At 40.5% G+C, this 18,000-nt stretch overlaps 1 non-coding gene and 1 pseudogene across 1 annotated transcript; both read left to right on the forward strand.

Moving 5' to 3' along the window:
* The first annotated feature begins 5,699 nt into the window (after positions 1–5,699).
* LOC121310924 lies at positions 5,700–9,400 on the forward strand (annotated as a pseudogene).
* A 3,162-nt stretch (positions 9,401–12,562) lies between these two features.
* trnay-gua lies at positions 12,563–12,649 on the forward strand. Its single transcript is given in 2 exon segments — positions 12,563–12,599; positions 12,614–12,649. It is a non-coding gene; the product is annotated as a tRNA-Tyr (tRNA).
* The last annotated feature ends 5,351 nt before the right edge of the window (positions 12,650–18,000 follow it).

Below are 18,000 nucleotides of genomic sequence, written 5' to 3' on the forward strand. Positions count from 1 at the left end.
GAGCCGGAGCAGACACACACAGTTGTGCAAGGTGGGACTACACACCCTGGATGGGATGCCAGTCCATCGCAGGGCAACTAACAACCCTAGGGGACAATTTAGAGAACTTGCCAATCAATCTAGCCAACATGTTTGTGGACTGTGGGAGAACACCAGAGCACTTGGTGGCGAAAAAAACCAACAGTACAAACACGCTGGGGAGAGCATGCAAACTCCACACAGGCAGACCCACAGACCCCTGAAACCAGGAATCGAACCCAGGGCCCTGGAGCTGTGATGCAGGCAGCAGTGCTAACCACCATGCCACTGCGCCACAGTGCCACCCCTTGAGGAAATATGTTTATTTAATAGCTCTCAGTAAACATCATAAAACAAATTATCTCCTTTTGAAACCCAGTCAATAAACTGGTTACATGTAGCATCTTCTGTAAAAGTCACCATCTTTGCAAAGTCACATGACTGATGATGTCATGCTCCTGATTGGCCAAAATGTTTCCTGAAAATGTGTCCCAATGTAGAACTCAGGTCTACTCCAGTGTAACATTTCCTTCCTTGAGTTTTGAAACAGCAGCAAGAAACATTGTGTCTGGAAACACAGAAACAGCAGCAAGCATACACCAAGAAACATTGTGTCTGGAAACACAGAAACAGCAGCAAGCATACACCAAGAAACATTGTGTCTGGAAACACTGAAACAGCAGCAAGCATACACCAAGCATACACCAAGAAACATTGTGTCTGGAAACACTGAAACAGCAGCAAATTGGAGAAGGAATCTATGAAAAAGACCTAGGAGTTTTTGTTGACTCAGAAATGTCTTCATCTAGACAATGTGGGGAAGCTATAAAAAAGGCTAACAAGATGCTCGGATACATTGTGAAAAGTGTTGAATTTAAAGAAAGGGAAGTAATGTTAAAACTGTACAATGCACTAGTAAGACCTCATCTTGAATATTGTGTTCAGTTCTGGTCACCTCGCTATAAAAAAGATATTGCTGCTCTAGAAAGAGTGCAAAGAAGAGCGACCAGAATTATTCCGGGCTTAAAAGGCATGTCATATGCAGACAGGCTAAAATAATTGAATCTGTTCAGTCTTGAACAAAGAAGACTACGTGGCGACCTAATTCAAGCATTCAAAATTCTAAAAGGTATTGACAGTGTCGACCCAAGGGACTTTTTCAGCCTGAAAAAAGAAACAAGGACCAGGGGTCACAAATGGAGTTTAGAAAAAGGGGCATTCAGAACAGAAAATAGGAGACCACTTTTTTACACAGAGAATTGTGAGGGTCTGGAAAACTCCCCAGTTGTGTTGAAGCTGACAACCTGGGATCCTTGAAGAAGCTGCTTAAAATTGTGGGAGCAGCAAGCATACCAACAACATTGTGTCTGGAAACACCAAAAAACAAGTGGGCCGAATGGCCACCAGAAACATTGTGTAAAAACACAGAAAACAGCAAGTAATTGTGTCTGGAAACACAACACATGTTCAAGAAACAGCAGCAAGCATACACCAAGAAACATTGTGTCTGGAAACACAGAAACAGCAGCAAGCATACACCAAGAAACATTGTGTCTGGAAACACAGAGAAAGCAGCAGCAAGCATACACCAAGAAACATTGTGTCTGGAAACACAGAAACAGCAGCAAGCATACACCAAGAAACATTGTGTCTGGAAACACAGAAACAGCAGCAAGCATACACCAGGAAACATTGTGTCTGGAAACACAGAAACAGCAGCAAGCATACACCAAGAAACATTGTGTCTGGAAACACAGAAACAGCAGCAAGCATACACCAGGAAACATTGTGTCTGGAAACACAGAAACAGCAGCAAGCATACACCAGGAAACATTGTGTCTGGAAACACTGAAAAACAGCACAGCAGCAGCAAGCATACACCAAGAAACATTGTGTCTGGAAACACAGAAACAGCAGCAAGCATACACCAAGAAAAGCATACACCAAGAAACATTGTGTCTGGAAACACAGAAACAGCAGCAAGCATACACCAGGAAACATTGTGTCTGGAAACACAGAAACAGCAGCAAGCATACACCAGGAAACATTGTGTCTGGAAACACAGAAACAGCAGCAAGCATACACCAAGAAACATTGTGTCTGGAAACACAGAAACAGCAGCAAGCATACACCAGGAAACATTGTGTCTGGAAACACAGAAACAGCAGCAAGCATACACCAGGAAACATTGTGTCTGGAAACACAGAAACAGCAGCAAGCATACACCAAGAAACATTGTGTCTGGAAACACAGAAACAGCAGCAAGCATACACCAGGAAACATTGTGTCTGGAAACACAGAAACAGCAGCAAGCATACACCAGAAACATTGTGTCTGGAAACACAGAAACAGCAGCAAGCATACACCAAGAAACATTGTGTCTGGAAACACAGAAACAGCAGCAAGCATACACCAGGAAACATTGTGTCTGGAAACACAGAAACAGCAGCAAGCATACAGGAAACATTGTGTCTGGAAACTGGAAACACAGAAACAGCAGCAAGCATACACCAAGAAACATTGTGTCTGGAAGAGAAACAGCAGCAAGCATGTCTGGAAAAATTGTGTCTGGAAACAGAAACAGCAGCAAGCATACACCAGGAAACATTGTGTCTGGAAACACAGAAACAGCAGCAAGCATACACCAAGAAACATTGTGTCTGGAAACACAGAAAAACAGCAGCAATTGTGTCTGGAAACATACACCAGGAAACATTGTGTCTGGAAACACAGAAACAGCAGCAAGCATACACCAAGAAACATTGTGTCTGGAAACACAGAAACAGCAGCAAGCATACACCAAGAAACATTGTGTCTGGAAACACAGAAACAGCAGCAAGCATACACCAAGAAACATTGTGTCTGGAAACACAGAAACAGCAGCAAGCATACACCAGGAAACATTGTGTCTGGAAACACAGAAACAGCAGCAAGCATACACCAGGAAACATTGTGTCTGGAAACACAGAAACAGCAGCAAGCATACACCAGGAAACATTGTGTCTGGAAACACAGAAAACAGCAGCAAGCATACACCAGAATGGTCTGGAAACACTGAAACAGCAGCAAGCATACAATGGAAACAATGGCAGCAGCAAGCATACTATAGTCACATACATAGTGTGTCACTGTGACGGAAAGATGAGTTCTGGTGATGAATCTTCCTCCCGACCTGTGAGGGCGCTAAAGAACGAGAGGAGAAGTATCTGGAAGGGCTGGCCTGACAGTTCGTTTCCGGGTCAGGGAAGTGGGTCAGCCTGGAAAGAAGCGCGACTCTGTTGTAAGACCGTATTGATTTGAAAGGTAAACGAGAAGCAGCTGCAAGTAATAAGGCAGCTGCAGCCGTTTACCTAGATATCATGCAGGATTACATATAGGGGCCAGGGTAACGCTGATCTTTTCCTTCGTTTGGGTTAAACGAGTGGAGAGAGAGAAGGACTGAGAGAGGAGCTCTCAGAGTGGATTGTGTTCGTGTTTTGTATTGTTGTGTCTGTCCGTGTAACTGTCTGTTTTTGTATTCAGCACTAGACAGTTAAGCACTCCTCCGGAGCTGTCGCCAGGGTCAGCACGATCCGGAGCACCACTACACACCACACAAGCTGTGTCTGCACCGAGCACCTGCACGTCTGCACGCACCCAGGACTGGTGACCGCGTCTTGTGTTTGCTCGCGTTTCATAGTTTTTAATGTTTGAAAAAGATAAACTATTACTTAAAACGGGTAGGAACTTGTTTAAACGTGTTAACTGAAGGGTAGATTCCCCGCCTGTGCGATTATATTCAATCCTCGCATTTTCAGTACCAGTCGATGAGAATGAGTTGATTTCGCGTGTGGTCGTGTTTTGTTAGTCAGGGCTGGACTTGTTGACTCCACGGTAAAAGATAAAGAGATCAAGCTTGTGCTTATAATAAGGAAGATTAAATTGCTTTCTTTTGTCTGATCGAATTAAAACATTATCAGTAACTGCACACATTTGCCACACAGCCCTTACAAAATCCTTTAATATCTCCACAGGCTAGAGTAGTACCCTTATATAACTTTAAGAAAGTTCACGTGTGTTTTCTCATAATCGTTGATTGGTACTGTAAAACAAAAGCATGGATTGAAAATAATCGTAAAAGAATAGGTGCAGTGACATAATGGCATATTCAGAAAGACATAAATCGCATTTCCATCTATACAGTTAGCAAAAATAAATTCTTCCGTTTCCCTAAAGATGCAAAACAATTTAGAATTTGGCCACAGACATGCAGGTTTGTATGCTATTTTAAAACTAGAAATTAAGAATATAACAACATGTTAGATATTGCTTTTGATTAGATATTGCTGTAAGGTATTTGCTGTACATAACTAGATTTTGTGTTCTTTATACATACATATTTGAACGCATTACGTAATTATAAAATAAACGTTCAAATTCCAGCACTAGATGGTCACCAGCTAATGTTGTGTTTTGGAAAAACTTAAGCTGGTGTGAATAGTTTATGAGCTCTTTCTAGTCTGACCAGCATCTCCCAGCTCCTAGCTGGTCTGACCTGCTCCAGCTCTTAGGCTACTCGTCTAACCAGTGTCTCCCAGCTCCAAGAACCGCAAATATCGCACACGTATTTTCCTTTAACGTATTATTTTGTTTGATTGTATCTTTGTATGAAATAAAATGCAAAAAACCAACAACAATAAAAGCTAAGAGCTATTATTATTATTAATACACGATTTAAATGCAGCTTAAATAATATTTTATTAAATTATTTATTATTATTATGCATTACTAATAAAACGTGTGTATATGTATGCGTGTGTGACCAATAAAAATAAATATATGCTCTAAAGAAAACAGGATACAAAGAGAGAATTATAGAGACAACGTTAAGAAAAGTAGATACACTAAAAAGATGATCTAGTAGATTATAAAAATAGAGATAAAAAGGTCAAGAGAGTCCCATTAGTAATGACTTACTCTAAACATAATATTTCTAAGATAGTTTGGAAACACTTGCGATTCTACATAATTCAGAAAAAATGAAAAAAGTATTTCTTAAGGCCCCAGTTGTAGCATTCAAAAGAGAAGCTAATTTAGGTGATATTTTAGTTCACAGTAAACATAAAAGTCACAATAGGTTCTACAGATACTTGCACTAGTACATGTAAAGTGTGTAAATACATGGACAAAAGAAAAAATATAATTAAACACAAGAACAACACATATCCACTAAATACTAATATCTACTGTAAAAATAGCAATGCTGTTTATGGAATAGCCTGTGAAAAATGTGATGAAATAAAATATGTTGGAGAGACTGGAACAACTTTATATAAAATAATTCAGAACCACCTTTCATTAATTAGAAATAAAAAAAATGAATGAACCAATAGTACAGCACTTCACCAGTCAAGGACATGACATAAATGATGTAAAGTTTGTAGTATTAGAACAGCTAAAATTAGACAATGCGACATATAGAAGAATAAAAGAAAGTAAATGGATAAATAGACTGAACACGATTATGCCAGCAGGACTCAACAGAAAAGAATGAACTAATTAATTCCAATAAATATAAATAATAAAAGTTAAAAATAATTAAATAAACAAAATTAATTCAAAAGTTGTGCATGCTGATGCGCTGGGGAGTCCAAATCAAGGCTGATCCTCAGAGCCAGCATTGCATGATAATATAAATATCATGTCTTTTTTTATGTTTAACATTATTGTTATACGTTCCTACCTAATTATTTAGAGGGCAGCATGCCTCGCTTTAAGACACTGTGCTGCCAGCTGGACATATTAAAATAGATTTTTAACTTGTCGATCAGGCCCATCTTGAAGGACCATTCAGGCAGGGGGTCTCCCAGTGCTAAGTTCTCAATATAAAAGCATACAATAAAAAACTGCCAGCTGCGTGTCAGTGTGATCGACCCAAGTTCTCAGTAAGTGTCCTCCCAGAACAGAGAAAGAGGGGGATTCCCCAAGAGTCCAGACCCCTTCCTGCTTATTACAGAACCCATTTCCAGATCAGATTTGAAAAATCCCCCCAATTAGTTGAATAGTTTCACTAAAAGAAGGAGGGTTTGGAACCTGTTGGGCAATGGGTATCCCGGTATGAAAAATATATAAAGAGGATGAAACCACGGCAGATACACAGCTCAGTGACAGAACACTGTGATACACAGCAACCTACTGAACAACACCATGCTCTCAGCACTCAAGGTAATCACTGCATTCAAACTCTCAGAAATGTGTGCATTATATTATTATTATTATTATTATTATTATTATATTATTATTATTATTATTATTATTATTATTTTCTGTCATATAGCATATTAATTTTATCTGATTCCTTTTTAAATTAGTTTCAGAGAACTCCAAGGCACTTTTCCTGCCTGCGACTTCTACATAAATCTGCAGTTGAAGGTAAACGTTTTAAAAAGCTACTTGATTAAAAAAAAAAACTGTGTAAATAATGTCGATTTAAGGATTTCATACTAACGCTAATTGAATGGACCCGATTATGTTTAGATGTTGTTATTTTAGTCCATTATTGTAGAGTTCATGCTCTGAATACTAAAGTGAGGCACAGGCAGAGACTGACCTGCTGTTTGTTGCCCTGCAGTGCAGGAAAGGCCTGCCCCAGAGGAGACAGTCACCAGCAGTTTTGGAGGGTTCATCCACTCTGTGCACCCGGGCCAGCTGTCAGACACTGTGCTGCACCGCAGTAAGAGGATGATCCTGGACAGCATCGGGGTGGGGCTGCTGGGAAGCACCTCCCACGTCTTCCAGCTGGCTCTGCAGCACTGCCAGGTAATCCTTCAGCTGAGGCTTGCACTGGGCTATGGTACAGAGGGCACACAGGCCAAAGAAATGAGCCCTGGCAGTACAATTTTAATATAAACCATTCCTTCAGTACTTACCCCATTTCACTGAACAGTCACCATTCCAGTTGAAATTTGCATTGTCAAACCAGGGTGATGATAATCAAGAATTTAACTTGCTTGTTTCCATCTTAAAGAACGTTCAGATCCTATAATGATCTGTGATTAACTCTCTTTGCAGCAAATGTATGCTCCAGATTACATCAGTTCAGTCTTTGGTCGATGGCACACAAGACTCTCTCCGAGTCTGGCAGCCTTTGTCAGTGGAGTAGCGGTAAGTCTCTGAATTTGTTTACATAATGCTCAGCCCTTTCAAATTGTAAAGCTGTAGTCCATGAAATGAGCACATTGTAGCAGCTGACAAGTTGTGCAGCGTGTGTCATTTTTCATTACACTGTCTGCAACTAATTTCCATGAAAACACCCCTTGAAATACTGCATTCCAAAACATAAATCATCGTGAGGCTGGGTTGCCAATATTTACTATCAGTATATACATACACAAATCAATAGCTCTTGGAAGAGATGTGTTATTATTTCAACATAAAATAGTTTAAATGTTCATTTTATCTCTTAAGCAATTGTTTGAGAAAAGCCAACAAGTGTACTTTACAGGTTACTTAGCAGATGATTAAGGAGTAGTTCTATGAAAAGTCAAAGGAGAAAAACTTTTTCATAATGCAGAAAATTCAAAACCAAAGTAATGCCTCAATTGTGCAAATATAATATAAATTAAACAATAGTGATGTGCTCATTATAATGGACATGTGCCCATCGGGCAGTGACTGTATTAAGGACACATTCCCATTATCCCGTTGTGTATGAAAGTTCAAGTTTGTATTCATGTCCTTGAGGTTTCTTTTGTAGGAAGATGGGGCACGGCCAGGCTTCCTCGCAGTCAGGAATGTCACTGGAGATGTCACACTGTGCCAGACACTTACTGTGCCCTCACTTTCTTCTTTGCAGGTCCATTCAATGGACTTCGATGATACCTGGCACCCAGCCACTCACCCCTCAGGGGCGGTCCTTCCTGCCCTGCTCGCTATTGCTCAGATGTTGCCTGGCAACGCCAAGCCCAGTGGGATGGACCTCCTGTTAGCCTTCAACGTGGGCATTGAGATTCAGGGCCGGCTCATGAGGTTCTCCAACGAAGCCCAAAACATCCCCAACAGGTGAGGAGACTGCTGCCAAACAAACTTGGCACAATACTGTAGTGCTGCCAAGAAGGAAGTGTGCCAGGATTCTTCCAGCATGAACGAGACCGTGTTTAAATTTGAAAGCAAATCTTAATCTGTTTTTCAGTGTTTTTTTAGCCTCACATTGATTATGTTGTTTTTATTGGAAATTATTATTACACTTTCCTTTTCTTTTAGAAGGCATGATAATAAATGTTTGTCTATCTGAGTTTGTTTTTAAATCAGAATTTTAAAACCATTAAAAAACATATATAATGTAAAATACTCTCTCAGTTACTAGGGTGGTCATGCCAGTGTTTCTCCCTTCAGGTTCCATCCCCCGACTGTGGTGGGCCCTCTGGGTAGTGCTGCTGCCTGCTCCCGTCTGCTCTCCCTGGATCGCTCGCAGTGCTCAAACGCCCTGGCGATTGCTGCCTCCCTAGCAGGGGCTCCCATGGCCAACGCTGCCACTCAATCCAAACCTCTTCATATCGGGAACGCAGCCCGACTCGGCATGGAGGCGGCACTGCTGGCTTCCCGGGGCCTGGAGGCCAGCACGCTGATCCTGGACTCGACCCCAGGCTGCGCTGGCTTTAGTGCCTTCTACAACGACTACCTGCCACAGGCACTGCCCTCCCCAGAGGAACAGGATACCCGCTTCCTGCTGGAGGACCAGGACATAGCCTTCAAGCGCTTCCCTGCACACCTGGGCATGCACTGGTTGGCAGACGCAGCATGCTCAGCGCGGGAGCTTTTGGTCAACACCGTAGGGGGGTTCCACCCCTCTATGATCCAGAGCATCCTACTGAGAATCCCCCTCTCCAAATATATCAACCGTCCCTTCCCTGAATCCGAGCACCAGGCCAGACACTCCTTCCAGTTCAACGCCTGCACTGCTCTGCTGGACGGCGAGGTCAGTGTCCAGTCGTTCAGCCCAGCGTTCCTGGACCGCCCCGAGCTGCTCAGCCTCCTGAGCAGAGTACGGGTCGAGCACCCCCAGGACAACCCTGCCAATTTCAATAAGATGTACGCAGAGGTGCTGCTGACCCTCACAACAGGCAATGTCTTGAAGGGTCGTTGCGACACCTTTTATGGACACTGGAGGAAGCCACTGAGTCGTGACAGTCTGCTGAAAAAGTTCCGGGCAAATGCTGGGGCAGTCCTGCCAGGAGAGAGGGTGGAGGCCATCATTGATGCGTGGAGAACATAGAAGACATGCAGGACTGCTCCCACCTCACCATGCACCTGGAGTCAAGGGCTTCATGACATCCTTTGATGACGTACACTAGAAGAAAACAATTTGAAGGCACTTGGGAAAAGATCTTTATGCCATTTGTGTTTTGTTTTACTGTATTATTATTGTTGTTGTTGTTATTATATAATGCATAATTTTAGTGAGTATTTACCTCAATTGTAAGTAAAGCAGTGGTGTCATTATATGACAGATAGGGACAGTCACCTTTAAACCACACAGTTTACATAGATTATACAATGTATATACTCTCATTTCTGATAGCACTGTGAATCTCACTAATGCTCTATTTATTGAATTATTGTTATTTTATTTAATCTTTTACAAAATTGTATTGTGTGTAATTTCACAGTTTTGTATTGGAATTGCATACTGTTGATTTGTGTAGCAGGTCACTGGTTTGGAAGATATCATCTGTCAATTCTATCAATTAAATCATCACCTACAGGATGACAATGTGCATACAAGATGCAAAATGTGAAACCAATGTGATGCCCCTAGTATGCAAATATAATACAAATGAAACAATTGTGATTGCTTTGGTGTTTATTTTATTTAATTGAAAAACATTCTTAGTTACAAGGTATAACACAGTACTTTCATTTTCTACCAGCTTTTAATCATTACAAAGATGTTTCGACTTTAATAATTAATTCAAAACAGTGTAACTCAAAACAGTACCTTGTTCTAATTGTGATATGAATTGACTAATAGAAAGTTTTAATTTGATTAATAATTGTGAAATGTACAATCAGTAATGGTATTATGTTCTAGTTATGTGATGTGAATTAAAACGTCTGTTTTCTCAAGTGAATTGATTAAATACAATTGTGGACCTTGTCTGAGAGAGTTTGCCAACTTTTATTTTATGAATGTATTAGTTTTTTTTTTACTACGCACCTCACCAATTGTTGATGAGCGCTCTACCTTTTTGTGATACATGAGTTAAGTAGTAATTAACGACAGTGTTTAATGTGCTACCTAGGAAGTGTTAGCCCTTCCGTCAATACCCTTCCCCTGTGCACAGTTAACAAAATGAGAAAAACACCTGCCAGGTTACAAATGTCACGTGTGGGTGCCCTGAGATAACCTAGCTAGTGTACCTATGTAGTGGACGACTACGTCATTTTTGGACCTTCGTAACCATATAGTTATTTCTTTCTCCCATATAGGTTGTTTGTTCCCCGGGTTTCCCACACAATGGGGCAGCGTCTGGTAAAACAAAAGTTTATTTGTTCTCAAGAGGGTAAAAAATCGTTAAAACCAAACCACACGGCAATAAAAAAAATAATAATCAAGTTAAGGTTTCAAAAAGGGAGTGCCAAAAAAAGAAGAATAAAAGAACACCGCACACTAGGCACCAGTGGTGTGTACAATAGCCACACCAAATACAAATCAAAAAGAAAATAACCATCCTATATTGTCCCAACACGACAAACAAAAATAAGAAAATAACTCCAAACCCATCCCTGAATATTGTCCCAGTGCTGGTCTGTCCCCAGATCAAAGTTCTTGTTGCCAATGTTCGTATTCTCCCTCCCCCTGCGCGCTCTGCCTGCATTATGGGGGTTTTGCTCCTCCTGGTTCTTCCTGTCTTTCGTGTTCCTGTCTCAGCTTACAAATCAAAACCTTTATATAATCCTGAAACTGGACCGCCATTATCTGTGGCGGGACTTCCTGTTGCTGGGATGAAAGTGCTCTACCCAACAGGCAGCCACAACACACATAAAACCAACTGGGGGTTGAGATAAGCAGATTCCAATAAAAAATAAAAAAAACCTCAATGCACAAAAACCCATTCAAAATGGCATCATTTGTGACACTAAAAGCCAAAAACTTCCTACTAAGGCTTTAAAATAAACAATGAACTCTTATTAATGCTAGCAGCATTATCTCTGCTCACCTTCTTATTGTCTTGAATATGTATTTTGTTTTACATGCTGCAGCCCTGAAAACACTAGATAGGGTAGATGTTAGTATAGTGCAGTGTAAATAAGTGTGGATGCAAAATTCAAATTGCATTGCGGACAGGCAATTATTTTGCACTGCGCCCTATATAAGCTTAAGAGCAATGGAAATTACTCAACACGCACAAATAATTCTGATAATGAGGGACTCAACGAGCCCGTCAGCCTACTTAGCACCGCACGTGCAGCCCAGAAGTGACGGAGTTAGGAATGCAGAAAGCAGTAGGTGCTGGATGACATTTGTGGAGCACGAAAATACAAACAAAAAAAAAATATGTCAAAGCAAGACAGCAAAGTCCTCTTTGCGCACGGAAAAGAAAAGTTTTCTGAGAAGGAGCTGAGAGTCCTTACTGGCTGAGGTCACTCAGCATGAAACTGAGTTGTTTGGAAAAGCCTCAGCCAACATCAGTTATGCTAGTATCCTTAGGAAATTATATGTATTGGCCTGCCCTTTTCAGCAAGACATGCAAATACTGTAGTACCATCTAAAGCCACTTATAGTATCCTATACAATACTAGAGTAAATACTGTAGGTAACTACATTGTTTTAAAACAGTGTTGTCATATTTTATATGGATGATCATTTTACAAAACGCACATTTTACGATGTTAAAAGTGTCAGTAGTGTGAGTATCTCACTCCCATTGTACACCCCACAGCCAGACAGGATCACAGCTCCACGCTTTGCCATGGTGACCAGAGCTTCTTCTGAACACAAACACACACAGAGCACCATCCTTAAAGCAACCTGCAGGTGCACTGCATGCAGACAGACTTGTTCAGTCACCGTCCCACAACATGGTGGTCAATCCAGTGCAGGGCAGGCTTGAGGCACGCTCATGGGAAATAGTGTTGAAGCTCACAATGCCATTGCAATAGAGAGGACTAAGAGCTTCAAAAAATCCAGAGTATATTACAGAAACAAGAGGAAAAAGATATAATAACCTAGTAAATATGCACAGTCATTAATCTGATATACTTTACTGTAAATATTCTTTAATATACTACAGTACCTATAATATACTACGATACTATATACTATACTATACAATATATACTATTCATCATACAGACATACACACACGATCTCTAACACATTCTTCAAATATATACAGTCTCTTTTAAACATTAGACTCTTGCCAGTAACATTCCTTGAACTTGTTAAATATCTTGGAGAGAGATGTCGAGGTGTAGCAGAGATCTTTTCATTTAGCGTTTCTTGTTGCTTTCCTGCCTTTTTCTTGACTGTCTATTGTCCTCAAGGAGGACATTTTTCAGCCTTCCTTCGATAGCTCAGCTGGTAGAGCGGAGGACTGTAGTGAAACACATGGGCATCCTTAGGTTGCTGGTTCAATTCTGGCTCGAAGGACAATACTTTTTTTTTTCACCTGCTTTTACTGGTAATGAGGGACAAAAAGGAGGAATGAAACCAAAGGCAACAACTGTCTGAAACAATATCAAAATTATCTTCTTCTTCTCTTCAGCAATAAGAAAATATTTTTCATCTGGCTCCGGGCAGCTATGTATCATAACTGGCCAAGTGTGGGGAATTAGCTCAAATGGTAGAGGGTTCGCTTAGCATGCGAGAAGTGAGTGGGAGAAGTACAGGCGTGGAAAAGTACAGAGCAGTTTCGAAGCAGAAAGGAGAAATTGCATCTTGAATTGCTTTAATCAGAAAACAGAGGACATTGGGGAAACACAGCCGCGTGTGTTTTTCTGATAACAAACAAGCTGAAACTCGGAGCAGCTGATTCAAATTCAGCGCCGTTTTGAGACACGGGCGAGGGGAGGAGCCGACAGCACAGCAGAACAACGCAGTTAAACGAGGCAGTCTTCCCAGCGACAGCGAGTGGAAGCGACAGCGAGTGGGAGAAGTACAGCGTGGAAAAGTACAGAGCAGTTTCGAAGCAGTTGGAAAGCAGGTTGACGGCTGCAGAAGAAACTAAACTTCAAAAAAAAAAAAAACCCTCAACATGGTCTTCAAGCCAGTAATCTGTGACACCTGCTTGATGTGGGAAATCCGAGAAAACCCAGCGGAGCTAAACCAAGTGTGCGTAAAGTGCCGCGCGATCCAGGATTTGCATAAACTAGTAAGTATGCTAGAAATGGAGCTGGAAGAAGTGAGACAGCAACAGGATCTTGAGGAACTGGCACACCCACAATTCATGGAAGTCTGCATCACCCCTAACAGACTGAAAGCCACCAGGGAGATAGAAGGTCAGAACAGCTGGGTTCAGGTAGGCAGAAGCAGGGAAAAAAAGAAACTTCGTCAAACACAACCACCAGAAATCAAAACAACCAACAGATTTGAGTCACTTCAGAATTTTGATGAGCAGAACCAACAACAAGAGAATGAAAGGAACAACATCCAGGACCCCATTGACAGTGGTGACCAGACAGCAAAAAGAAGGGAGGTCATGATTGTTGGGGACTCCATATTGAGAAACACAGCAAGTTCAGTTCGCAGTTTGGACCCCCTTACTACAACAGTGTGCTGCCTTCCGGGAGCCTCGGTCAAGCACATCACTGAAAACGTGGACAGGCTCCTAGAACGAACAGGAGACGACCCGGTAGTAGTCGTCCACATCGGTACAAACAACATTGGAAGAGACAGACCAAAATCCCTGCAAAACAAATTCAGAGAGCTAGGAAGGAAATTAAAAGAGAAAACCAAAACTGTGGTATTTTCTGGTATACTACCCGCACCTTGCAAAGGACCATATGGACAGCTGGAAATAATTAATCAAAACCAATGGTTGAAGACGTGGTGCACACGGGAAGGCTTCACCTATCTTGATCATTGGACCACTTTCTACAACGAGGACTATCTGTATAGACGGGATGGACTGCATTTAAATAACAAGGGAACTAGTCTACTTGGAGAAAAGATCCTCGAGCAGGTTCGGAAGCATTTAAACTAGAAAGGAAGGGGGGAGAAATCAACAAAAAAACAGAAGGGAGACCGCATCAAAACAAGAACAACAACTCAGGTAAGACAACCATTAAATGTGTTTATCTAAATGCTAGAAGTATCAGAAACAAAATTCTAGAACTTGAAGCTACTGCACTAACAGGTAACTATGATGTGATAGGTGTTACAGAAACGTGGTTATCTGAGAGTGATGGGGACGAATATAATATTTGTGGGTATACACTGTATAGGAAAGACAGGCAGGACAGAAGAGGAGGAGGGGTAGCGCTATACATAAGAAACAGTCTTGAAGCCCAGGTGTTAAACCTGGACAAAGAAAATAAAACCGAATCAATATGGGTCAGAATAACAGACAAAAATTCAAAGGGCATAATAATAGGAGCATGCTATAGACCGCCAGATTCAGACGGTGAGCACAATAATCTGTTATACAATGACATTAGAAATGTGTGTAGCAAAGGAGAAGCCATACTAATGGGGGATTTCAACTTCCCCCAAATAAAATGGGAAAACCCGGTGGGTAGCGCGAAGGACGAAATAGAAATGGTGGAAATGACAAATGACTGCTTCCTAACACAATTTGTGAAGGCACCCACTAGAGGGGAGGCATGCCTTGATTTAGTCTTTTCAAATAACGAAGATAGAATAACTAAAACAGAGGTCAGAGAACCACTGGCAAACTCAGACCACAACATGGTCTCATTTGAAGTGTTTTTTAAATCCTCAAAAGTAAAGACTAAAGCTAAGGTTTACAATTTTAGAAAAGCAAACTATGAAGGCATGAAACAGAGACTAACAGAAGTAGATTGGAGTAAAATAGAGAAAACACCCACAGAAGAAGGATGGTTGTTCTTCAAAAACGTAGTACTAGAGGCGCAAAACAATTACATCCCTAAAGTAGACAAATCTAAATGTAAAACTAAATTGCCAAAATGGTTTAATAGATCAATTAAAAAAAAAATATTCAGCGAAAAAAGGCACTTTACAGAGCATTAAAAAAGGACCAAAAAGAAAGTACACAGAAAGAGTACACAGAACTGCAAATGCAAGTCAAAAAGGAAGTTAGAAAGGCCAAGAGAGAAATAGAAATGAACATTGCTAAGGGAGCTAAAACCAATTCCAAAATGTTTTTCCAATATTACAACAGCAAGAGAACATTCAAAGAGGAGATTAAATGTTTAAGAGATACAAATGGCAAAATCGTAGAGGAAGAAAAAAAAATAGCAAATATGTTAAATGAATACTTTTCACAAGTTTTTACAAAGGAAGATACTGACAACATGCCCCACATGTCATCCAGTTCCTATCCAGTTTTAAATAACTTTAGCATAACTGAGGCAGAAGTGTTAAAGGGACTAGGAGCTCTTAAAATAAACAAATCCCCTGGGCCGGATGAGATCCTCCCAGTAGTACTCAAAGAAATGAAAGAAGTAATTTACAAACCGCTAACCAAGATCATGCAGCAGTCTCTTGACACAGGGGTGGTACCGACAGACTGGAAAATTGCAAACGTAATACCGATCCACAAAAAGGGAAACAAAACTGAACCAGGTAACTACAGACCAGTAAGCCTGACTTCTATTATATGCAAACTTATGGAAACTATAATAAGATCCAAAATGGAAAATTACCTATATGGTAACAGGGTACTGGGAGACAGTCAACATGGTTTTAGGAAAGGGAGATCGTGTCTAACTAACTTGCTTGATTTTTTTTGAGGATGCAACATCGATAATGGATAATTGCAAAGCATATGACATGGTTTATTTAGATTTCCAGAAAGCTTTTGACAAAGTCCCGCACAAAAGATTAATTCTCAAACTGAACGCAGTTGGGATTCAAGGAAACACATGTACATGGATTAGGGAGTGGTTAACATGTAGAAAACAGAAAGTACTGATTAGAGGAAAAACCTCAGAATGGAGTGTGGTAACCAGCGGTGTACCACAGGGATCAGTATTAGGTCCTCTGCTATTCCTAATCTACATTAATGATTTAGATTCTGGTATAGTAAGCAAACTTGTTAAATTTGCAGACGACACAAAAGTAGGAGGAGTGGCAAACACTGTTGCAGCAGCAAAGGTCATTCAAAATGATCTAGACAAGATTCAGAACTGGGCAGATACATGGCAAATGACATTTAATAGAGAAAAGTGTAAGGTACTGCACGCAGGAAATAAAAATGTACATTATAAATATCATATGGGAGATATTGAAATTGGAGAAGGAATCTATGAAAAAGACCTAGGAGTTTTTGTTGACTCAGAAATGTCTTCATCTAGGCAATGTGGGGAAGCTATAAAAAAGGCTAACAAGATGCTCGGATACATTGTGAAAAGTGTTGAATTTAAATCAAGGGAAGTAATGTTAAAACTGTACAATGCACTTGTAAGACCTCATCTTGAATATTGTGTGCAGTTCTGGTCACCTCGCTATAAAAAAGATATTGCTGCTCTAGAAAGAGTGCAAAGAAGAGCGACCAGAATTATTCCGGGCTTAAAAGGCATGTCATATGCAGACAGGCTAAAAGAATTGAATCTGTTCAGTCTTGAACAAAGAAGACTACGTGGCGACCTAATTCAAGCATTCAAAATTCTAAAAGGTATTGACAGTGTCGACGCAAGGGACTTTTTCAGCCTGAAAAAAGAAACAAGGACCAGGGGTCACAAATGGAGATTAGAAAAAGGGGCATTCAGAACAGAAAATAGGAGACACTTTTTTACACAGAGAATTGTGAGGGTCTGGAATCAACTCCCCAGTAATGTTGTTGAAGCTGACACCCTGGGATCCTTCAAGAAGCTGCTTGATGAGATTTTGGGATCAATAAGCTACTAACAACCAAACGAGCAAGATGGGCCGAATGGCCTCCTCTCGTTTGTAAACTTTCTTATGTTCTTATGTTCTTATTATATGTCAGGTAAACAGCTTAGCTGTCCTGGGTGTTAGTCAGGGACCTGCATACATTTAGTTGGTGCTCAATGAAAGCTAGGTGTTTGTTTGATTCTGTTTGATTGATTTTTGAATAAAAGTGCACATTCTAAAGGGGCACAATCCCGAATAACGGCCAATCTATGTGTGTGTGTGTGTATATATAATATAATATTATACCTTTCACTAGCAACAGTGTTTGCTCCAGGGGGTCAGTGGGGGGGAATCAATATGTTTGATTCAGAACCAATCACCATTTCTTATTTTTGTTTGTCTTAAATATGCCAACAGAGTTTTACTGACCTTTTTGTTTCTGAAGAAAAAAAAATAACTGTAAAGCTGTAGATACAACCAAGGTGTCTCTACAACACTCATTGTCACTTTTGTGGAAAGTACTGTGAAATAAGTCAGTGATGCTGGTGTATCACTGAGTAGAGGATATTCATTATACCAAATCACTTTAGAACAGGGTTTGCAATCTTTTGAAGCTGTGTACCCCTTTACAAAAAATGTAGTCTACTGCATATCCCCATCTGAGATAGTTATAATAAAATGAAAACAGGTCTGTACGATAACATGATACAACAACGCACAAGCCTTGCAGTGTGTGAAGGATACAATTATAAAAGTTACTGTATTATAACAGAAATATATATTTAATTTGGGAGAAAATCAGTCCCTCAAACAGGTTTCTAGTTGTTGGAAACATCAACATAATTTTATTGTAATTGCTAAATAATTAAAATCAAGAAAGCCTCAATCGCTCAGACATGACATAGGACTATCCAGGGCTTCTCAAATTTGGCTGCTGGTTTTCATTCCAACTGAGCTCTCAATTACTGAACTAGACCCTTAATTAA

Source organism: Polyodon spathula, unplaced genomic scaffold, assembly GCF_017654505.1.
Source record: "Polyodon spathula isolate WHYD16114869_AA unplaced genomic scaffold, ASM1765450v1 scaffolds_2835, whole genome shotgun sequence".
Classification (NCBI taxonomy): Eukaryota; Metazoa; Chordata; class Actinopteri; order Acipenseriformes; family Polyodontidae; genus Polyodon; species Polyodon spathula.